The sequence below is a fragment of the Tachypleus tridentatus genome, chromosome 8 (assembly GCF_004210375.1).
Source record: "Tachypleus tridentatus isolate NWPU-2018 chromosome 8, ASM421037v1, whole genome shotgun sequence".
Lineage (NCBI taxonomy): Eukaryota > Metazoa > Arthropoda > Merostomata > Xiphosura > Limulidae > Tachypleus > Tachypleus tridentatus.
The window spans coordinates 60,171,392-60,197,577 of NC_134832.1; the positions used below are offsets into that span (position 1 = coordinate 60,171,392).

General features: G+C 33.7%; 1 long non-coding RNA gene across 4 annotated transcripts in view; it reads right to left on the reverse strand.

The window, feature by feature from the left end:
• Positions 1–18,128: 18,128 nt before the first annotated feature.
• Positions 18,129–26,186, reverse strand: part of LOC143222472 (uncharacterized) — a 131,470-nt gene continuing 123,412 nt past the window's right edge. For 2 of the 4 annotated variants that reach the window (XR_013012254.1, XR_013012255.1), the window contains 2 exons: positions 20,312–20,412; positions 18,129–18,536 (listed from right to left, as the gene is read on the reverse strand). This is a non-coding gene — a long non-coding RNA (uncharacterized LOC143222472). Of the gene's footprint in view, positions 18,537–20,253; positions 20,413–26,186 lie in introns of all 4 variants that reach the window. The other 2 variants (XR_013012253.1, XR_013012258.1) reach the window with 1 other exon arrangement.

Genomic DNA, 26,186 nt, shown 5'->3' on the forward strand with positions numbered 1-26,186 from the left:
CTAAATTATTAACTTTCCTGAACTCTCTAGATTTTAACGTCATCATAATCTCCAGCTCCCTCTATTAAACGTCTAAATTAAAAATTGAAAATACAACTTACAAGATAATTTACCGGAAAACATTTTTTCCCACTGCTGTCATATGTTAGTTTACTATTAGTTTCAGGAAGGTTTTAGAGGTCAAAGTCAATCAGGAATCTCGTGAGTTTTATGATTTGGTGATTTTGAAATACAGTTTGACCATCAGTTTTTTATTTGTTCTCTATGTTATTAGAATATACTTTTTTATTAGTTTTCAACAGTGAACTATACGCAAATAAACACTCTTCGTAGCGGGAAACAAAAACCCCAAACTCATGTTTTTATGAGTTATTAACATCAGTATGTCAACTTTACATTTCACTATACACTGTAATCGCATTCATATTAGAATGGCAAATGCCTGTGAATATGCGCCAGAGCAGCTTGTCTGACTTTCCACACTGGTGTCAGTATATAACAAGTAAAGCCTGACTAACGTCTCTATAGACGATAAATACAACCTGACTCTATATAATAACTAAAGCCACGCTCACGTGTGATTTTCGCTCCTGCAAGAATATAACAACTTGACTCACGTTTCTATAGACAAGTGTTATTTGACTCTGATTCCTATACTTAAAAAATACAGCCTGACTTACGTCTTTATACTCTACTAATAACAAGTGTAGTTTGACTTTTGTTCCTATATTTAAGAAGTACAGTAGGACTCTCATCTCTATAACAGGATTTAGTCATCACTCTTACAGTGCACAAACTGGCCTAAAGTGAGGAGCACGTTTTAACAACAACGAGCTGTTTGCACAACTAGCTGAAGGTGTAACCATGAAACATTTCTCAAATTGAATACTGTATATATATGTATGTATATGTATGTACATATATACATATATATATTATGTGTTCTGACATTTTTAAGCACAGCAGCTTGGCTACGGTTCTTTATTCCAGCGAATATTTGTGGTAGATAGTAGATCAGTCTACTTCCCAAGAGGCTCAGCGGTAAGCCTAATGACTTGCGTTCCCACAATCTGGGGTTCGATTCCTTTGATAGAAACGGTTCAGATAGCCCACTGTATAGATCTGCGGTAAAACTAATAAACAGAACACTTGACTAGTGCTTAGTGAAAGAACTCGTGACGTAGGTATCCTAACTCGTGTAGAATTAGTAAAGTTGCTCATTAACTTTCAAGCCTCAGGAATTCTTAAGGGCTGGTTAAATCTGTAGAGCTTAACTATCCATTATCAATGTGTCTTTGTTCTTACAATCTCCAAAAATTATGCTGTCTTATTTAATTGTAAATAAATAATAGTAGAACAAAAAAACATATTTTCTGACTATAGAAGAGTTCTCAGTGAAATTAATATTTTCTGACAATACAAGAGTTCTCAGTGAAATTAATATTTTCTGACGATACAAGAGTTCTCAGTGAAATTAATATTTTTTGACGATACAAGAGTTCTCAGTGAAATTAATATTTTCTGAATATACAAGAGTTCTTAGTGAAATTAATATTTTCTGAATATAGAAGTTCTCAGTGAAATTATTATTTTCTGACCATACAAGAGTTCTCAGTGAAATCAATATTTTCTGACTATACAAGTTCTCAGTGAAATTAATATTTTCTGACTATACAAGAGTTCTCAGTGAAATCAATATTTTCTGACTATACAAGTTCTCAGTGAAATTAATATTTTCTGACGATACAAGAGTTCTCAGTGAAATTAATATTTTCTGACGATACAAGAGTTCTCAGTGAAATTAATATTTTCTGATGATACAAGAGTTCTCAGTGAAATTAATATTTTCTGAATATACAAGTTCTCAGTGAAATTAATATTTTCTAACTATACAAGTTCTCAGTGAAATTAATATTTTCTGACTATACAAGTTCTCAGTGAAATTAATATTTTCTGACTATACAAGAGTTCTCAGTGAAATTAATATTTTCTGATCATACAAGAGTTCTCAGTGAAATTAATATTTTCTGACTATACAAGAGTTTTCAGTGAAATCAATATTTTCTGACTATACAAGTTTTCAGTGAAATTAATATTTTCTGACGATACAAGTTCTCAGTGAAATTAATATTTTCTGACGATACAAGAGTTCTCAGTGAAATTAATATTTTCTGATGATACAAGAGTTCTCAGTGAAATCAATATTTTCTGATGATACAAGAGTTCTCAGTGAAATTAATATTTTCTGAGTATACAAGAGTTCTTAGTGAAATTAATATTTTCTGACTATACAAGAGTTCTCAGTGAAATTAATATTTTCTGACTATACAAGGGTTCTCAGTGAAATTAATATTTTCTGACTATACAAGGGTTCTCAGTGAAATTAATATTTTCTGAATATACAAGTTCTCAGTGAAATTAATATTTTCTGACTATACAAGTTCTCAGTGAAATTAATATTTTCTGACTATACAAGTTCTCAGTGAAATTAATATTTTCTGACTATACAAGGGTTCTCAGTGAAATTAATATTTTCTGACGATACAAGAGTTCTCAGTGAAATTAATATTTTCTGACGATACAAGAGTTCTTAGTGAAATTAATATTTTCTGACTATACAAGAGTTCTCAGTGAAATTAATATTTTCTGACTATACAAGGGTTCTCAGTGAAATTAATATTTTCTGACTATACAAGTTCTCAGTGAAATTAATATTTTCTGACGATACAAGAGTTCTCAGTGAAATTAATATTTTCTGACTATACAAGGGTTCTCAGTGAAATTAATATTTTCTGACGATACAAGAGTTCTCAGTGAAATTAATATTTTCTGACGATACAAGAATTCTCAGCGAAATTAATATTTTCTGACTATACAAGTTCTCAGTGAAATTAATATTTTCTGACTATACAAGGGTTCTCAGTGAAATTAATATTTTCTGACGATACAAGAGTTCTTAGTGAAATTAATATTTTCTGACTATACAAGAGTTCTCAGTGAAATTAATATTTTCTGACTATACAAGTTCTCAGTGAAATTAATATTTTCTGACCATATAAGAGTTCTCAGTGAAATTAATATTTTCTGACTATACAAGTTCTCAGTGAAATTAATATTTTCTGACTATACAAGAGTTCTCAGTGAAATTAATATTTTCTGATCATACAAGAGTTCTCAGTGAAATTAATATTTTCTGACTATACAAGAGTTTTCAGTGAAATCAATATTTTCTGACTATACAAGTTCTCAGTGAAATTAATATTTTCTGACGATACAAGAGTTCTCAGTGAAATTAATATTTTCTGACGATACAAGAGTTCTCAGTGAAATTAATATTTTCTGATGATACAAGAGTTCTCAGTGAAATCAATATTTTCTGACTATACAAGAGTTCTCAGTGAAATTAATATTTTCTGAGTATACAAGAGTTCTTAGTGAAATTAATATTTTCTGACTATACAAGAGTTCTCAGTGAAATTAATATTTTCTGACTATACAAGGGTTCTCAGTGAAATTAATATTTTCTGAATATACAAGTTCTCAGTGAAATTAATATTTTCTGACTGTACAAGTTCTCAGTGAAATTAATATTTTCTGACGATACAAGAGTTCTCAGTGAAATTAATATTTTCTGACTATACAAGTTCTCAGTGAAATTAATATTTTCTGACTATACAAGAGTTCTCAGTGAAATTAATATTTTCTGACTGTACAAGTTCTCAGTGAAATTAATATTTTCTGAGTATACAAGAGTTCTTAGTGAAATTAATATTTTCTGAATATAGAAGTTCTCAGTGAAATTAATATTTTCTGACTGTACAAGTTCTCAGTGAAATTATTATTTTCTGACCATACAAGAGTTCTCAGTGAAATCAATATTTTCTGACTATACAAGAGTTCTCAGTGAAATTAATATTTTCTGACTATACAAGGGTTCTCAGTGAAATTAATATTTTCTGACTATACAAGTTCTCAGTGAAATTAATATTTTCTGACTATACAAGTTCTCAGTGAAATTAATATTTTCTGACTATACAAGGGTTCTCAGTGAAATTAATATTTTCTGACGATACAAGAGTTCTCAGTGAAATTAATATTTTCTGACGATACAAGAATTCTCAGTGAAATTAATATTTTCTGACTATACAAGTTCTCAGTGAAATTAATATTTTCTGACTATACAAGGGTTCTCAGTGAAATTAATATTTTCTGACGATACAAGAGTTCTTAGTGAAATTAATATTTTCTGACTATACAAGAGTTCTCAGTGAAATTAATATTTTCTGACTATACAAGTTCTCAGTGAAATTAATATTTTCTGACCATACAAGAGTTCTCAGTGAAATTAATATTTTCTGACTATACAAGAGTTCTCAATGAAATCAATATTTTCTGACTATACAAGAGTTCTCAGTGAAATTAATATTTTCTGACGATACAAGAGTTCTCAGTGAAATTAATATTTTCTGACGATACAAGAATTCTCAGTGAAATTAATATTTTCTGAATATACAAGAGTTCTCAGTGAAATTAATATTTTCTGAATATACAAGAGTTCTCAGTGAAATTAATATTTTCTGATGATACAAGAGTTCTCAGTGAAATTAATATTTTCTGACGATACAAGAGTTCTCAGTGAAATTAATATTTTCTGAATATACAAGTTCTCAGTGAAATTAATATTTTCTAACCATACAAGTTCTCAGTGAAATTAATATTTTCTGACTATAAGAGTTCTCAGTGAAATTAATATTTTCTGACTATACAAGTTCTCAGTGAAATTAATATTTTCTGACTATACAAGAGTTCTCAGTGAAATTAATATTTTCTGACGATACAAGAGTTCTCAGTGAAATTAATATTTTCTGACGATACAAGAGTTCTCAGTGAAATTAATATTTTCTGACGATACAAGAATTCTCAGTGAAATTAATATTTTCTGACTATACAAGTTCTCAGTGAAATTAATATTTTCTGAATATACAAGAGTTCTCAGTGAAATTAATATTTTCTGACAATACAAGAGTTCTCAGTGAAATTAATATTTTCTGACGATACAAGAGTTCTCAGTGAAATTAATATTTTCTGAATATACAAGTTCTCAGTAAAATTAATATTTTCTGACTGTACAAGTTCTCAGTGAAATTATTATTTTCTGACTATACACGTTCTCAGTGAAATTAATATTTTCTTCGATCATTTATTAAATAACTCCTTTATTTAAACAGACACGGCACAGCGCACCTGATGAATGGAAGGAAAGTCCGCTGCCTCTGCGGGAAACCATTACTTCATTAGTAGGCATTCTAAATCCGAGATCCCGTGACCACTTCGCCTGTCAAACACAAGCTAGCTGAGATTTGCAAGTCATCAGGGCGGCAGTAATGAGAGAGAGTCTATTTAAATACAGCCCTTAATCCTTGTTTGGAATGCGACTGCTCGCTCTTCGTTTTCCAGCTGATGACAACTGTGGCCGCTAGAAGCCTGTTTCTTCTCACAGTTTCAATAATTAGTACCTGTAGGCTGAAGCACACCAGTACAACATCCGTATGAAATCAAGAATGTGGTTTTAACACGAAAGAGAGATACTGTTAGTCTTTCTCTTCGCCAAGGCTTCGGGCACACGGATGACGGCAGCTATTCTACCTAAACTGTTGGACATGAAGAGCCATCTGTTTTATATGTTAATGACAGGCTCTCCTGTCTGTGCCAAACAAACTCGTTGCTCCTATACTGAACTAAATCGTATTATCGTGTACTTATTAAGAACAAGGGACGATATGAAGAAATAGTTGTGTTAACTTGCATATTCGTCAGCAGTGTAGCAAACCTCAAACCAAGGACGCTAAGCGACATGTTCGTAGAGCTGTAGACAAGTGTAAATATGCGCGTCATTCTCACGAAACTGTCGAATGATAAACTTTTACTTCTTAGATTAGAAAATCGTCCAAGAAACGTAAACCAACAGGGAAACTAACCACGGGGAAAAGCTAAAGCTTGGGGAATAAAATACGCTTCAACGTAGGTTATGCTGTTCAAATAATAATAATAACTTCTTTTAAGTATAATCGATACAAAATTATTATTTTATTTCATAGATCTGAGAAGCGGGTGTAACAAAACTTAGTGTTCCGCCTGCAGATCTAGAGTTTCAAGATTCGAGAACAAGTTCCGCACATTCAACTTTATAAAAGTAGCAGTCAGATCCACTGTGTTGCTCGTAAAGCCAGAGAAAGACTTTGTGGTTCGAGTGTTGTTGATTAGCTGTTTATCCTATGATCAGTAATTTGTTTGTTTATTTTGAATTTCGTGCAAAGTTATTCGAGGACTATCTGCACTAGCCGTCCCTAATTTAACAGTGTAAGACTAGAGGGAAGGCAGATAGTCATCACCACCCAACGCCAACTCTTGGGCTACTCTTTTATCAACGAATAGTGGGATTGACCGAACATTATAACGCCCCCACGGCTGAAAGGGCGAGCATGTTTGGTGTGACAGGGATTCGAACCCGCGACCCTCGGGTAACGAATCAGTAGTTTAAAATCAGGGATGGTCATGGTTTAGGGATCTCTGATGTGGTCGTGTAGCTCACGTGCGCACAGGTGCTTTTCAAGTTCAAAATTCGGAATTCCTGAAAGAACAAAAACCTTAACAGAAAAGCATTAAAGGAATAATTTGAAAGTTTGTTTTGTAAAGTTATTTATACTATTCTCTATTAAATTACGAGAACGACAGGAAATACTTTACTGTTCCCTATTCAATGGAATATACTGTAGTTTACGCCTTGTAAGACGCACTTTTTTCTTGAAAAATCCCCATGTATCTTCCAAGACAAAAGTGATGGATTAAAGCAAGAGGTTAACTTAGGATCAACTCAAAACGACCTCTCATACATATCGTATTCTTATTACTTACCAATTATAAGTATTTTCTCTAACGTAAAACATTTAATTTAACTAATATTGTCGATATACTGTGAGGAACATGATGTATTTACTCAGTAGGCTGAGAAAGGTCAAGGTGTTGGTTGCTGAGTCAAAATATTTTTTTTCTTAGAACTGTTTATCCAAAATTAGGGTGCGTCTATCAGGACGTAGCGTCTTACAAGGCGTAAAATACGGTAATTGAATCTGGGAGGGGCACGAATGGAGTCCACCTTACCTGCTAGGTTAACCGTAACCATTAAATTTAAACCTGACACAGCGATTTTTATATGACAGTTACATACACTATGCCCCATTCAAAGGGGCACCTCGCTACTAGGTCACAACTGGGGGGCACGCGTTCCCAGTGTACTTCCGATTTCACCCCCTATAGTTTGAACATCGCTGAGGCCGAAACACGTACATGATTAAAAATTCATTCAAATACTGATCTACTCCAGATACGGTTGTTTCTAGAAAATCACGTATTTCCTACGTACTTAGATTTCACTTAGCAAAACATAGTATTTGTATTTTAGTAAATGACCGCAACTTTACATAATATGCAGTAAAAAAAAAAAAAAAGTTTCAAATTTTGTGACGTAACCCAAGCAGAGGACATCATTAGAAACTGCAAGTTCTGCGGAAGCAAATAATACGTGAATTCGCATTTCAGGTGCCATATCATGCAACTGAATTTCACAACACTTATAAGACAAAATACTTCATATAGTTTGTAAGGGACATCCACACGATTAAGATATTCGGTAACTAAGACTAATTATCTACAAGATTATTTCGTGGGGAAGCTTCTAACGTTAAGAATAACTGAAGATAAACTTAGCTAATTTGTACCTATCATCCTTGTCAGTGATCATCAAGAATAACTGAAGATATACTTAGCTAATTTGTACCTATCATCCTTGTCAGTGATCATCAAGAATAACTGAAGATATACTTAGCTAATTTGTACCTATCATCCTTGTCAGAGATCATCATAAATGTATACAGCTGTAAATTACTAGATAAATCTAGTGCTATGGTTTCATTTGGACCGCCAGTCACATAATTTTATTTTGGTAAAACGTTAGTAAATAAACAACAAAACGTATACAGCTTCCATTGGAAATAAACAACCACGAAGTGAATGCATAAGAATTAGTATAATAAACAAGAGGGAATCATTAGTAGCCGTGGCACTTGAGATTCTTTTGAGCAGGATTAAAGTAAATTATTCTAAAGGACCTCTTTTCCCTATTTTTTTTTTTTTTTGTGCGACAGTAATACCAAGCATGGACCACGCGTGTACCCTATTTAGTTTTTTACTCATCAGGAATTTTACTAGCCTATCCTCAAACTGAAATTCTTTTAGACAGAATTTTTAAAGTAAATTAATCTATGAGATCTTGGGCGTGGTCAAAACGTAAATCGAAAGAGTTTGATTTTCTGCATCCAAAACTGTAGTTAGATCTCAAATCGGTCAACGTATAATGGAAATATGAGCTAAACGTTTGTACTTGGAAAAACTCGGAGACATTCTATGAGCCGTTATACTGCGGCCTGAAATGATCCAGTTCCAGTTGTAGTTAAGACCTGGATGAACCGAAAAATTTTTCACTTCTATTATTTGAGATTCGAAGGATGGACGCAATTTTGATCGAAACGTTTGTATTTGTGAGCACAAACCTATACACGATGGGCTATTTTTGATCTGCCTATTGGCGGTATTCAAACCATATTTTTAATGCTATAATTGTTATTTGTATTGTTACCATACGTTATTTCTAATCTCATTGTTGGAGCTGAGGTACCGAGTGGGGCTGAAAATAAGATATTTTAAGAAATTTCTAAATGTGGCGCGTGACTTCATATGTTGTATATTTAAAGATACTTCACACTGGAGTGTTATCAGTTTTTATGGTATAAAGAGTATGATTGTGAAACAGTAACGAATTCAATGATACGCCACGAAAAAAATTCAAATACGATTTTTTGTGTGTTTTTATTAATTCATCAATAAATTCAAAAGTACAGGGTGGCCCGTAAGACCCTACTCACCCATATGTTATTATGTTATATACAATTACGCATGTATTATAAATTTGTTTCTTTTCTTTCAGAGAAGTATGTCCGATGTAAGCCTATTTAAGTTTCACAAAACATGGCGTCGCATAATATTATGCAGCGAGAATGAGGGACAGCACACAGATAAACTGGATACATAAGATATATGGATGGGTAGGGACTTACGGGCCACCCTGTACTTAAGAGGATAAGGAAACAGTGAACCACGCAGTCACAGAGCCGTGCTTTAGCTGTCTTCTTGTTAATATCAAATGTTCCCCTGGTGGGACAGTAGCAAATCTACGGATTTACAACACGAAAATCCAGGGTTCGATTCCCCACCGTACACAAAAAGATAGCTCAATTAGATTTTGTTATAAGCGTGAAACAAACTGACTTAATATTAAATAATTGCTAGTTTATAACTGTATACATAAACTAAAAGTTATATGTATTTCTACGTTATGGTTGCTATTCCTGTCCAATATCATGGACAGTTTCTGTGTTATTATTGAACCTCCAGTGACATTCATGTGGGATTGTATACCTGTCGTGGACCTACTCGCTGACTGGTGCAGTTTCGAAGTGTAAATTTCATAGCGCCCTGATTTGTAAAACGGTTCCGTTTTGGACCCAGAAATGAAACGTTAAGTTTTTATTTAGTTACAATGCGTTAACCCTTGTATTTCAAAGCGTATTGTTGTGACCACTATAAGCGACTCCAACAGTAATGCCGACTTTGGAGATAAAAAAAGAGCACCCTAGTCAAGCTGTACTTGTTATGTATAGAGAAGTGAGTCGGGCTGTATTTGTCATTTACACAGATGTAAGTCAGGCTGTATTTTTTAAGTATAGGAATCAGAGTCAAATAACACTTGTCTATAGAAACGTGAGTCAAGTTGTTATATTCTTGCAGGAGCGAAAATCAGATGTGAGCGTGGCTTTAGTTATTATATAGAGTCAGGTTGTATTTATCATCTATAGAGACGTTAGTCAGGCTTTACTTGTTATATACAGACACCAGTGTGGAAAGTCAGACAAGCTGCTCTGGCGCATATTCACAGGCATTTGCCATTCTAATATGAATGCGATTACAGTGTATAGTGAAATGTAAAGTTGACATACTGATGTCAATAAATATTTCACTTACGATTCAACAAGCACGAGCTTCCCAAAGTCTGGTGCAGGGGAGATTGTGGAATGTTGCTCACTTTTGGGGGCAAGGTCGTTCACAGCCCACAACGTACGTATATTATTCGTAGTCATTCTTTCTTGACTTCTTCATTATTAATGTTAGTTTCGCTGAACTGACGTGACGTTTTCGGTAAATATCACAAAGCTGAGATTTATTGAAAATATTTTGTTGTTGTTTTTCAAACTTGGTTTGTTTCCATCAAGTTCTACTGTATCAGATTATCGTATTTTGTAGTGCACTGTCAAATGTTTTTCTAATTGTATCTGAATTACGTTATAACATAAAAACATGAGTTTGGGGTTTTTGTTTCCCGCTACGAAGAGTGTTTATTTGCGTATAGTTCACTGTTGAAAACTAATTAAAAAGTATATTCTAATAACATAGAGAACAAATAAAAAACTGATGGTCAAACTGTATTTCAAAATCACCAAATCAAAAAACGCACGAGATTCCTGATTGACTTTGACCTCTAAAACCTTCCTGAAACTAATAGTAAACTATCATATGGCAGCAGTGGGAAAAAAAATGTTTTCCGGTAAATTATCTTGTAAGTTGTATTTTCAATTTTTAATTTAAAAGTTTGATAGAGGGAGCTGGAGATTATGATGATGTTAAAATCTAGAGAGTTCAGGAAAGTTAATAATTTAGAAGATTCTTTTACTATGGTATGGTATAAATATGAGCGATCAGTGAGTGAAAAGTCAGTTAACTATCTAGTGAATGATTCAGTTCTCTGTTTGTAGTGAGAATTATAGTTTCTATTAAGTTAATCGATCGACCAGCAATGAATTTCTGTACGTAAGTTTATTTGTAAGATAAGCGTATCATTAATCTAGGACTTTCTGTTCGAACGTTGTTTATGAACTTAATTCTGTAACCTGTGTTAAACGTTATAGAATGAATAAATTAATTCGTTATCATTCCGTGGATTTTACTTGACATTGATTTTGTTTTTTACCAAATAATCCATAATAACCCGCCCAACGATAGGATATATAAACATAATATGAGTGATTTAAAACTCGATGTGAAAAAAAAAAAAAAAACATCAACAAAAATAATATGTTCATAAATCACACAACAAACTACAATATATATTCTAATTATTTTCTAAGGTGCAAATAAAAGACAGTAGTGAATACTCGGAGTGATTACTGTTATGATTCACAATATTAATGTATGTATTTATCTTCTTCTATAATTATATATCAGTTTATACATGATTTAAAATTAGACGTAAAAATTAAAAAGAAAACAAAACAAACAGGGAAAACAAACATAGCATGTTCTTCAGTGAAACTGTCAGACTGGTATCGAGAGTTCACTGGTGGAAAAATGGCGGGTATGTATTTGAGGATTCACACATCCGAGAGGTATATTTCTGAAGAGAAAGAGTTCCGACAGCTTTTCTCTGTTCACTATGTTTCTCTAATAATATAAAATATTTTTATGTCACTGTTCTAACCACTCTGCACCTTTATAATGTAATTTCGTCTTTGGAGATACAGAGAGAGTGTACAACACAGTTCTGTAAATACAATTGTGGTGCTTAATTATCTATGAATTCCAGCTTCTGTAATCTTTTTCTGTGTATTTTATTTGACCATCTATATCCTCTCACCAGCACCATGTTTTCTTTATTAGTATTCTACTTAGCAGAGCTGGTCGTCGCCCAATAGTTAGCGTGCTAGATTGAGAAAAAAAAAAATCGCGCTTTGCACTTTAGGGCTGTGGACGCGTTATAAGGGTGAAAGTAAAATCCCATTATTCAGTAAAACTAGAGATTGACGGAGGGGTGCTGTTGATTAGATGGCTTACCTCTAGTCTATCTGTTCAAATCTCGTGACGTTTAGCACAGAAAGTGCTTGAGTAGTTTTGCATGAATATCCAGAATCAAACAAACAAGCGTACTTGTCAGTTACATTCTCGAATCTCCTCTTATTACGGAGACAGCCTATACTTGGCGAGATCTCTCGAAATACGAATATCAAACCTATTGATCATGCGATATTTAAAAAAATTCTACGAAAAGAGATACTGGAACTCATGATTGTTGGTTTAGATGGATAATACTCTCAGATATAGGTGTTGTTATTTTACACATTAATGCATAATGTTTGGAAAGATAAGTTTGTTTATTTTTGGAATTTCGCGCAAAGCTACACGAGGGCTATCTGCGCTAGCTGTCCCTAATTTAGCAATGTAAGATTAGAGGGAAAGCAGCTAGTCACAACCACCCACTGCCAACGAATAGTGGAATTGGCCGCACGATATAATGCCCCCACGGCTGAAAGGGTGAGCATGTTTGGCATGAGGGGGATTCGAACCTGCGACCCTTATATTACAAGTAGTTTGGTGTTTATAAACTACACAAGAATTTTATACAGTTTATTTATTGCCTTTGTTTATCATCGGCTTTCTCCATTACATTTTCAACTAAATAACAAGTATCGGTCAGTTTCACTTTCATTCTCTGTATATTATAATTTTTTTTTAACTAAGGTCAAACATGTGGTAGATTAACTTGTGAAAATAACGCAATTTATAATGTCTATAAGCCATTTAAAGTTTATCACTAGACTAAAACCTTATATCTTTGGCAATTTCGTCGTTTTGGCCTTATAAATTTGTCACAATATCGTATGTTTTTTAATATCAATGCATAAATAAATACACAGTTTTGCAATAGCCGAAGTTCAAACCCAGATTTGTTTCGTTATAAATCTCACGAATTCAAAATAACTTAAATTCCCTGTTCCATAGCATCCACTGAATAAATGTCTTAAAAGGAAAACAACACTCCAAACTGATTTTTCAAGTGTTTGAACAGAACTATAATTTGATTAGTGAACTGAAGCGACAATACTACATACTGTTTATTATCAACCAATTTGCACCAGTGTTAATTTCAGTGTTCTGGTTGTTGCTTATTTTTTGTTCAAAGTAATGAATTATATACAACCATTATTGGTAGTGAACGACATGTGAACATTAAAAAAGATAGTAACATTCGGAGTTGACTGTGTCAAAGAAATGTCATTGGAAAAGACGATAATATTAGATCGTTTACACTATTTTATATACACACTTAACTACCTTTCGTAGTGGTGTTTTTAATGAACTTAGAACCTTGCCATGTTTAATTTAGAGCCACTGACCATAGTGAGAGCATACAGTCAGTCACCAGCACTTATAACCAGACAGCGAGATTGACTGTCAATGTTACGTAACCTTCGAAGTATTCGGAGCAGCTTCAGCGGCATGTTTTGACTGAAACCATGGTCCTTGCGTTCTGCAGTCCGTTCTCATTGTGTTTCGGCTTCTATATCCTTCTTTCAAATATTTCAAATATAATAGACTTTAGAACGCAGTTCTAATAATATAAATGATTTTTCATGCCATTGTTTTAATTATTAAGTACGGTAGCACAGTAATAACAACTAGTAGAGATCGTGGTGACATAAAATGGGACCAGTAAAAATCACTTGTTTAAAACCAACAACAATAAAAAAATGTCTGAATATTTACAATGATTATTTCACAGTATTGGCTGGCTAAAACTAAAGCTTATTGAGCCGTAAAGGCCGACTAAATAGCTATATACGTGTTTATGGAATGAATCAAATTTCAACGACTTTTTGTCTAAGTAACTAAATGATTGTACATAAAAAATGAGGAACTTATCGGTCTAATTCTTTCACAGAACTCTTCCGTCTGAAATTCCAATGACACTATTTTTGTGTGTGAAAGGATACTAATATATATATAAAACGGACGATGCATTACTCTGGTTATATAATTAAATTTAAGGGCTGGTTATTAGAGAAACTGGTCAGTAAAAAAATCAAATCGGGTATACGCGGGCCCAAAGCTTGCTATTGTTGGCACACAAAAATATAACTAATAAAAAGGAACCAAACAAATAAACAATTTTTTAATTTTTTAAAGATAGGTAAAAATCGATATATTCGTAAACTAGCTAGCTATGGTAATATAGAAAGTTTCTTAACCTGAAGATGACTTAGTAAGGTTGAAACGTTGTTCTCTGTTTATCAATAAAAGTGACAACAACCATACCAGCTGTTCTGAGGTACAGAAAGTTTCAATGAACTACAAAACCTGAGTTGTTTAACACTTAAACATTTTTATCCCTTTGGTTTGAACTAACATAACTACAGTGATCTATCAAACTTAGGGTATTCTTTTTTAATTTGGGTTTCGATACCTGCGATCGGCAGAACAGGAATAGCCCATTGTGTGTTTTGTACTTAAAGACAAACAAACAAATCCTTTCAAATTCATTGTTGAAAGTTCACTTTTCAATAAACAACGAATCATTACACACACTTCTTAAAATTAGGTTGTTCCCAGTCTCAAATATACAATATTGGGAACAGTCACATACACTTCCCAAGTGTTTACTGAGAACAGTCACATATACTCAACATGTTTACAAGTGTTTACTGGGAACAGTCACATACACTCAACATATTTACAAGTGTTTACTGGGAACAGTCACATACACTCAACATACTTACAAGTGTTTACCGGGAAGTCACATACACACAACATGTTTACAAGTGTTTACCGGGAAGTCACATACACACAACATGTTTACAAGTGTTTACCAGGAAGTCACATACACTCAACATGTTTACAAGTGTTTACCAGGAACAGTCACATTCACTCAATGTGTCTTCAAGTGTTTACTGGGAACAGTCACATATACTCAACATGTTTACAAGTGTTTACTGGGAACAGTCACATACACTCAACATGTTTACAAGTGTTTACCAGGAACAGTCACATTCACTCAATGTGTCTTCAAGTGTTTACTGGGAACAGTCACATATACTCAACATGTTTACAAGTGTTTACTGGGAACAGTCACATACACACAACATACTTACAAGTGTTTACCGGGAAGTCACATACACACAACATGTTTACCAGTGTTTACCAGGAAGTCACATACACTCAACATGTTTACAAGTGTTTACCAGGAAGTCACATACACTCAACATGTTTACAAGTGTTTACCAGGAACAGTCACATTCACTCAATGTGTCTTCAAGTGTTTACTGGGAACAGTCACATATACTCAACATGTTTACAAGTGTTTACTGGGAACAGTCACATACACACAACATACTTACAAGTGTTTACCGGGAAGTCACATACACACAACATGTTTACAAGTGTTTACCGGGAAGTCACATACACACAACATGTTTACAAGTGTTTACCAGGAAGTCACATACACTCAACATGTTTACAAGTGTTTACCAGGAACAGTCACATTCACTCAATGTGTCTTCAAGTGTTTACTGGGAACAGTCACATACACTCAACATGTTTACAAGTGTTTACCAGGAACAGTCACATTCACTCAATGTGTCTTCAAGTGTTTACTGGGAACAGTCACATACACTCAACATGTTTACAAGTGTTTACCAGGAACAGTCACATTCACTCAATGTGTCTTCAAGTGTTTACTGAGAACAGTCACATACACTCAACATGTTTACCAGTGTTTATATTTTTAGAAATGTGTAAAATAAATCGTTGTTTATTTTGAACGTTAAGCGAATCTTTTCTATGACTGTCTGATGAGAATTGATAGTGTAATTATAAGTTGGTCGCGTGATCAGTTTTGACAGTCAATGTGAGATGTAGTATTTTCGTGTAAAATCTGAAAATATAGTTCATACACTTGTCAACAGAACCGTATAGGTAAAAAAGAAAAAAATGGCGTACATTTGAAACAAAACAAAAAACAGCAAATAAGTGGTACTTCCGACCTTAACAGTATCTCATGTAAACATGGGTTAAACAACTAGGTCAGAGGAAAGGTAATTAGCCAGTAACATTTGACCCACAAGACCCAAACATGAGGGCTGACTGTCCCTATTTTAACACACACACACACATTTAAAATGCACATACTATGGATCTTCTAATCAGCAGTCCAGCTCACCATTCACTGGGCCACGCCTGACACGTAACATCCAGAAAAAGAAAGAAAGAAAAAGATTACAGTAACTCGACTGAATGGTGAGGTAGGGATAACTTATAGTTTTAAAAGATAACAATTTCTGTGTTACTAAAGTTACAATCCAGGATGGTGTTGACGGTGAGTAATATAACTACGTCAGTCAATTATATGTTCGCATTACAATCGAGGATAGTTTGAGAAAATAACAAAGTTGGAGTTTTTATTTTAAATTTTATTTATCTACACATTTTCGGAAGATATCAGCAAAAGGTAATCTAAGTATACAATAACTGACTGAATACACTGACAGTTGTTTCGCTATTCGTTTAACTTTTATTTTTACTCTGACTTAGCAACAAAATACAACGTTTCAATAAGCCACTTCAGGTATTAAAACGTCTTACAGAATTTCAAGATCAAATGCATTTCCATATGGCATTCGTCAGTTTGAGCCTGTTTACAAGCGAACTTTGGAGAAGTCATTAAAAGAAAAATCTTCGCGCCTACGACGTAAATAGCTTAAAACTTTATGACTGTGAACTCGCACGACTACATCATACGTAACGAAAGCTTCCTCCTTTCTCCACTCTATGACTTTTCAAGTAGAAAATACAAATAACGTAACTTCTTCACCATGTTTGCAACTTCTACTGAAACTCGAGAAGTCTTGGTGCGAAAATACTGGCAATGAATTTCACCAGTTTCACACCAGGTGCGATTAAAGAAACTTATTTAATTTTATGACTTGTGATTAATTAATTAGGACTCTGTAGTTTTATGCTATGGTAAAAGCTTGGGAGCAGAGAAACCAATAGGCCTAACAATAATGATGAAAAAAATCGCCCTACATTACACATGTAGAATGTGTTAAACAAAAATATAAATAAATAAAACTCCAGCCCAGTGTCGTTTTTATTATCAATGTTCGGCTTATTTGGTTTTAAGGTTTAGCTTTCAAATAATTCTTAAAAGAAACATGACGTTTATTAACATTTCTTAATCAACCTACCAGGGGACGCTAAACCAAGAATAGTTTTAATTCCCGAAACAGCTTATTTGACCACTGGTCAATTTCGCATTTTAAAATTATTCACGCAAATGTATTGCATTAAGTTGATAAAGTGCTTTCTTCCTTTAAAAGTAAAATGATTTAATTTATGATGTGGGTCTGGTTTGGAATTAGAATAGGAAAATTGTACATTGTGTAAAACTTTAAACCTAACAGTTTCAGCCGCGTATTTTCATCTCATTTCTTTGTTAGTTTCGAACTTTCTAACTTGCCTAAAAATCTACCTTATTATGGGTAGATATGGTATTACGTGAAACTAAGCTTGAAGAATTAACTTTAACTTTGAATTAACTCCATTTTTTTTCACTCTGAATTTTCAACGTTAAAATCCAGGTTCAATTCCCTGCAGTGGACAGACAGAAGGTAGCCCATTGTGTAGTTGTGCGATAATATAAACAATAGCTTTATATATTTTAATAAATATTTTTGTTTGTCTCCGATTGAACGATGCTCACAAATATTACATCTATTCAACAAATGCATCATGAAAAACGTATTTGTTATTAAACTAACCTTCCAACGGTGAATCGAATTTTGAATGAATATTGGCGACAATTTCTCAATGATTAACCATAGTTTATATCCATTTATAGTAATGTTACGTCAATTGTTGTTGTTTTTTTACATTTTCGGAAACAAAGTATATTAAAAATCAATACAACAACAACAGTTTAACAATTTTTTACTCTTGTTTCACCTATGTATTCAGGTTTGTTTTAACCATGAAGATTTTGCTTTTGTCAGTTGCTAGTAAATTATATAAATTAATATTTTAAAAGTAAATGTATTCAGTTTTGTTTTCAGTCTCACAATCAGGGTCACACTCTTTTAACATTTCTATAGTTACGAAGTGACTTCTTTAGACAGATTTCTAACCCCACCCATATGCTCCCCCGGGTGTGACTTCCAATACGATAGTTTTCTTCAGCAAAAGAATGTCAGGGTTTTAGGAGGGGTTAGAAAGAGTGGGCGTTGTTCTTAATAGTTCTAATGCTGTTGGCGTGGCTTAGAATTAGAGGTCTTAACCCTGTTAACATTAAACAATTCCCGATTGTCAGTTCAAGTTTTTCGAAAGCAAAATCGGCAAATACTAATGGTATACACACACAAAAAGGGAGTAGGGTAACAAAGCAAAAGTCAACTAAGAAACTGAGAAGTAGTGGAATAAATAAATATTTTATGTTTTCCAAGATTATTGCAACTATCAACATTTGCAAGGACTTACAATACTAAAATCTTTGGTTGGATTTCTCACAGTCGTCAAAGCTGATGGCTCCGTTTGGTTTTGCTCTATAAGAAACAACAACAATAAAACAAGAGATTAAAGTGTTGTAAGTTTTTTCTGGAAGGAATAAGTGTTAGTTTCATGATGTCAATCTACTAAAAGCAGTATCATATATTCTTTACAAAAACATAGAGGCGCTTGACACACACGCACAAGTTATTTTCACATTTTGTTTGTGATGTTGAATACATAAATGAGTTGTCAAAATTGTTTGGCAATTAGCAAGTAGAACACACTAGTTATCTTGACATACCGTATCAAAACGTACGTTGTGTTCCTCGAATAATACAACTGAAATGTCTCAAACTATTCTTATGTTGACTTGTTTTGTAGCCTGAAATGTACGTGGCAGTGTAATGGATAAAACTATTTACTATATTAGAAAAGTACAAGTGTACTGACAGTTTGATGAAGGCAATTTTGTTTCAGATGTTTGGACTGAATAAAACAACCATTTGTTCTTGCAAGAATTTTGATAAAAAATTAAATTTCGTTCTTTTCAAGAGCTCTTCAGCAAAAGATATTGGGACAAGAGCAAATTAGCAAAGCCTCGTTTTACATTGTTCATTATGCGTACGTGCTTGCTAGTATTTCCAACAAATAACATCGGCAGGTTCTAAGGCTCTCTAAATATTATAGAGCCGTAGTTTCTTCTGGTTCCATGTTATCAGGGGCATTAATCAGTCCAAGCCAGCAGTAAATCGTCGTCTGTGGTATTGTTCACTAACAAAGCCGCCTCGGTTTGGCGCGCCTTGTACGTTATATTATGATACTCCTAAACAATGAATAATAATATTCACTGATTAAACCGATAACTTTATTTTACTTCTTCATTTTTATAAATCTTTATATTAAAAATATATATTAAAGATAGACGTGCTTCTTTTCATTACTTCCGATAACTCCAAGGCCAAATTTTAGAATATGGTAAGTCTAAATATAATGTAATTAAATCTAATACATGTATTTTTAGATGGCAGTATACACAGATATTTTTACATTAAAAAATAATCTGGTTTCGCATTTCGTCTGTGGAGTGCTGTGATGACATACAAAAACAAGGTTTTTTTTTTTTTTAAATCAGTTGTATTTTGTATTCAACACAACAGCCTTCCTTTCTGTTTCTGTCACGTTAACAAATTATTATAGCAGTTTATTTGTAGAAGGATGTTATGCAAATCGTGTTATCTTGAACGGGTGAAAACGTGACGCTTTGTGATTTAACTTTTTTTTCCTGTTTCTTAATGACGTGATGTCTTCACTAAGAGATGCGTTTCTGAAAACGTTTCAGTCGAAAATGAATTAAACATTTAATGTATTAAGACGTAAATTTCATCAGCTGGTCCACTTACACACAAAGTGGGTCCTAAATTCTATTTTTGTTTGAGTTCACCCCACTCCTGTTCTGGTTTTAAAGTTTGAAAGCATGAACTGCCCCTTCCTTGTCCCTTGGATAGGTCAATTGCCTCGAAAGATATTTTCCTACATTATATATTCATATGCCTTAAAGCAAGCAAGCAAGAGAAAAAAAAAAAAATTACCCACTTGTTGAATATATATATATATATATGTGTGTGTGTGTTGCTGTTGATATTGCAAATTAGATAGATATATTACATAATGAATGAGTGAATATACAGAGCCGGAAGGAGTTTTGTTGACTGGGATGTTGTTGTTCTGTCATGATCCGGTTATGTGAAGTTTGACGTCTTATTCACTTACTTGGTTTATTAATGTGAAGTCATTACTGGGTAATTGATGGGAAAACCGACCCGGTTACCTCAGTGATTGGTGTCAACATCCCCATCGGTCAACGTGGAATGGCAGCAAACATGTAGGCCTGCTGTTTTGCGCACTTCCAAGACTTTCAGGTTCTGGCCCCTACGAATAGAAATAAACACGTTGTATGTTTATAAACTGTGTGTCTTTATGGCAGGATGTAACAGTTATTCTACGAACCCACAAGTGTAGGAAAATGTTATAATGTCAATTGTTCATACTTAGTGCCGCAAACAATAATTTTCAAATATCAGGCCTCATAAGGTCAGCTGGTATCCTGTCAAAATATAAAGTTAATTAAGCAAGTGAACTGTAATTATTATCAATTTTTATTTAAGCCATTTACAACAGAGGGATCAATAATACAACATTTGTTTTATATTGTTTTAAACCTGCTTGTTTATTTATTATTATACTTTTATTTGAATTAACTTTACTCTCGTTCACAAGTCTTCTTGTCTCTTTGTGGTTGAGAATAATTAAATCTCTTGTCCAATCACCAGAAACTACTTAAATACAACATATTTTATTGATGTAACTTTTTATCCACAGCAGTAATTTATAATCTACAAGTCATGATTTTAAGTGGTGAAAAATATAAGGAAAAAGTTTAGAAATTACAATGAGATAAAAACGTTGTATATGAATTAAGTGTACCGAATATTATGATAATTACAAAAAACAGCATGTTTGATATATGTTTACATTTCTTAAGAGGGTTCCTGTCCTGCTCTGTTCTGTGAAATGGGCTTTTTTTTTTTTTCAGTTATGTACGCAATAGTAGTAAGGAAATATGTTCACAATATTTCTTAATCTTACACCGTATGGACATTGTTGTTGTGAAATTTAAAAAACAACAACAACAAAATAAACGTTGTTCACTTGTTATAGGATGAATACTTTGCATTACTTTAATTTAGTGAGATTATTTGTTGCTTTAAGTTTTAAGATTTTCTTTCTTCTGTAATTTAACTTGTTATTTTAATAAGTGACGTGTAGATGGCGTCATCTTGAAATTCATAGAAACCATTAGGTAAAACAATCCCATTCTGATCTCATAAATAATTTACAGTGATTATAATACTGATTGTAAGGAATACTGAACAATTACCCACTTGAAGTGTACCAACAGAATCAATGGAAGAGAATGCCAGGTATCACAAACTCACGCATTTTTATGCGCAGGTATACATGTTTTCATTGTATTTTACTTTTAAAAACTAATTATATATATATATTATGTATATCCAACTGGAAATCTCAATATCTTATGTTCTACAAATAGGCACGAAGATGATATTGTATTTTGAATTATTTGCTTCGACGCCAGTGAACATCGTACATTAAACGTTAAATGTATATACTGGTGAGAATACAATTGTATTCTTTGAGTAGTAGGTAACCGTTAAAACAAACAACTGTGACAAAAATAATCTATATTTTATATAAATTGAGACAAAAATAAGGTTCATAATCTCACTCCATAACATAAAGATGATTAATAACCTGATGCCAAAACACAGCAGTGATTCATAATTTGATTTTAAAACATGAAAACGGTTCATGATTTGACTTCATAATGTGAGAAACGATTCATGATCTGACTTCATATCATTATAACTATTCGTGACCTGAGTTCGTACAACATATATTCACAGGGGAAGTGCTAGGGAGAGGGGTAGTGTGAAAGAGGACATTTGCCTTCCGTCTATCATCAAGAGACAGCCAAATGTAAGTCAAGTATCACAAAAAACTTCTACAAATTTGGCCCATCTATTTATGATATATATAAACAAAATCTGATATTTTTCAGTAAAAGAATGGTTTAGCTGGAATATCCATGTTTGGGTTCTTGCTAACAAATTTCATATTTCTTTTATTTGCAATGTGCTACAATAAACGTTTCGAAATCATAAAGCTGATACCTTATTAACACTGTTTTATTGTCTTCTTGAACCATGTGATATAATCAATGAGGACAATGCATGTTATTTTCAATAAAGGGTTTTGGTCTCGATAAAGCTCCATCAAATATCTAAAAATAAGAAATTTGGTGAGTACTGTAATGCAAACGAAAGCTGAAATCGTACGTTATGTTAGTTTGTTGAATTTCCCGCAAAGCTGCTACTAGAGGGCTATCTATACTAATTGTATCTAATTTTGAGCGACAGGCTAGAGAAATTACCTATTCAACATCATTTACCCACCACAAATTCTTGACCAAACCGAATAGTGAGATTTGATTGTTACTTTTATAACGCACCCACGGCTAAACACTGGAGGGAGGGGACTAATAAGGCGCGAAGCAAGGAACCTCGTTTGTTTGTTTTAGAATTTTGCACAAAGCTACTCGAGGGCTGTTTGTACTAGCCGTCCCTAATTTAGCAGTGTAAGACTAGAGGGAAGGCAGCTAGTCATCACCACCCACCGCCAACTCTTGGGCTACTCTTTTACCAACGAATAGTGGGATTGACCGTCACATTATAACGCCCCCCACGGCTGAAAGGGCGAACATGTTTGGCGCGACGGGGATGCGAACCCGCGGCTCTCGGATTACGAGTCGCACGCCTTAACACGCTTGGCCATACCGGGCCCTCAAGGAACCTCACATGCACAGCACCGGAACGTTAATTTAACTACTGGGCCCAGCATGGCCAAGCGCGTGCGAAATTCCAAAACAAAAAAACAAAACAAAACAAACAGTATTATTACGTCAATGCAATGCATGATTATTGCCTACTTAACCCTCGTACGTATTTGAATTCATATCAGACAGTAGGTACTTTGGCACATTTACCTCTCAAATTTCTGACTGGATTTTTTGTTCTTCCTAGAAATGTAATCCAGGTGCCTATTGTTTGTTTGTTGTAAAACGAAAAGTTGCAACATGGGTTATCTGGGTCTTTTTCATCGCAGGGATCGAACCTGGAATTTGATATTATAAGCTGTCGTGTTTAACTGCTGAGTTAATCTAGGCGCAACAAAATATCGTACTGTTACTGCGACATCTCATATATTAATCATGCATCCCTTCGGCACTTCAATGTCATTCTGTATAAATGACTTACGGCAGTGGTATGATCGGAAGTTCGAGTCAAGCACATTACGTCATTTTAAATTTTGCGTCACAGCTTCTAATTGATATTTTTCTTTAACAGTTACGTCTTTAACAGTAAAAAAGGGTTTTAGTATCATATCCCAAATGTTTTTGTGTTGTTTTTTTAACCATTTATTTCTTTTTCTTTCCGTATCCAAATCCTGGTGTATCATTCGTACAGGACCAAACTGTTTTGACTGTATATTCATTGCTATGCAACATGTTTGCGTGAGCTTTATATCAAGTGTCTTTACTTTCCACTGTCACAAATGTTTATAGCAACGAAAGAATCCTTCGCTTTCAATAGGCTATAGACGTTTTCAACAATGACCTGAGACCAGCTAATGAGGTATATTTGAGTATTTTCAAAGCGCATAACATTTAAGTATTAAAATATGAAGTAATGAATTTGAAAAAAACCACGCTAGACACCACCTGATCTGTCTTCCATCTTGTCTTTTCTAAACTCTCTTTTGTCACAGATTTTTTTTTCTCGCTTGCTTTTGTGTATTCAACCCAACAATCCTTCTAGACCTTTGAGGATATCTGGAACGGCACGCACCACTGAAGGTTCTTATCTGAGATTAGCTCCTCCCCCTTAAGATCTTGCTTTTGACTGGGTGTTTCACATGACGTGATCTTGTGCAAGTGCAAACTACAAAAGATTAAAAAAAAAAAAGGTAGTTTCTCCGAGGTATGCACGAGCAAGCGTCGATAAATTTTGAAGGTGCATACTTCAAGACGCGCGTCTCGGTTTATTGTTGTAGTTCTTTGGAATTGTATTATTCAAAGTAATATTCTACCAACAAACAATAGGACCTTCAATAGACGATATCATTTTATAAAAATTTAAGCTTATGTTTTTTTTGTTGTTTTTTTTTAACAACACTTTACAGGAATTTGTGTATATTAGCAGAACGGAGTTGATTTTCGTAAAAAAATATTTGGCACAAGGATTTTGTTATCAGAGACTGATTTGCAAGTTCTGAGCCCACCAGTGAATCAGCGAGAAGTTTGAAAGCTTATAATACTAAAAACAATATTTCTATACACATTGTAGGCACAGCACAGGTAACCCATTGTATATAAATCTGCTTAAGAACAAATAAAACAAATTTCGAACTTATTTCATATAATCTGAATTATACAGCTTTTTAACTGCTGCCTGTATGCCTCCAGTGATGGTTGAACAATAAGCTTTAGAGCTTTTAACGCGAGAATCGGGGTTCTATCCCAGCTACGAACACAGCGCAAATAGCTCAATATGCAGAATTATGCTAAAATGAAATCATTTTATTTGTTCTTTTAAACTAAAATAAACACTGTATGCACAAAAAAAAACCAACGACAACAAACTAGTGACGTACATACGGTATTTAAGGCTGATAACGTACACGTTTTCGTATAAATATTCCGTGCAATTTTCGGTTTCTAAGAGCAAATAACTAACAGTGTAAAGTCCACTGAGAATTCAAAGGTGTGATTTTAAGTTCTGATTGTAAACAACTTATAATTCTCTAAACATGCAACTCAGTAAAGTATTGTGTAGGAAAGATAGAGTTTTCCCTTTATAAACCAAAAATTAAAAATGTTTTAGGGGCAGTGAAATCTCGGAATGATTTTTCTTGATAAAATTCTATATATATTTGAAACCGTGGTAATTCATGTTGGACTACTGATATATATTAACGCTTTATAGGACTCAAAAGCATTGACGATGTATAATGGCGCGAATATTTCTCCGGTCTGCTTGGGTAAGTGTGTCAGAACTTTCAGAGTTGTCATTATAAATAAAGCATTACAACTTCAATAACAATTCGTCTTAGAGTCACTAATTAGGAGAAAATAAAAGATCTAGGTAGACGAATAATCAATGTATAACCAACTAGTTATGTACACCACTATGAGGGGACCACACCCTCCAAAAGGAAGTAGGGACGTATCCTGGGGTGTTTATGACAAGATACAGTAAAAACCAAGACAACTCAAAAGTTATTGGTTCAGTGAATAACGCGATTTCACTAAAAGCCAAACAGTTAGTATTTTCAGATCCGACCACAATATGTATGAGAATGTCTTCGGTTTACAACGTTTGAGAAGTACTGCAGTAGTGGATTTAGGGGCAGCTAACCAACCCGCCTTTTTATATATAGGTTTGAAAAATTTAAAATGGAAGGGGAGCTAGCCACCTTAGTCAGCCCCCCAGTAAATCAACCACTTTACTAATTTATTCCTATAAGTCTGCCTTAGAAATACTACGCGTCATACCACGAATACGTAAGTAACATGTATTAAATACCTGTTTGATTTCAATTGGCTACGTTTTATAAACAACCACATAACACAAACACATCTTTCTATACAAATGATCCATTGTGCGTGTGTGCGTGTGTTAACACACCTCAACCAGACATAGCTGGCTCGATGACAATAATTTTTGGTGTGATAGTTGGAATCTCTTTAATGGTGTACATGGACAATTTTGTTTTAGAATTTGTACACAAGAAGGATAATAAAAAAGTCCTTTAAATAGGTCACATTTCCACTTTTGTATGTGGACTTTTGGCACTGAAGTTAAAGACACAACCACTTACTTAGTTAAATGAGTCAGTTACTACCTTCCAGAAAAAAGGCTATGTAGTTAGCATCTAATGAAATCATTAAAGATTTAATAACAATAGAAACAAAGGTAACATCACTTTGTATAATTCTTTTATTCCCTTAGAGGGTTTTCTCAGAAAGTGTGTGTAAACAAATAAAGGAAAATACCCGAGCACCT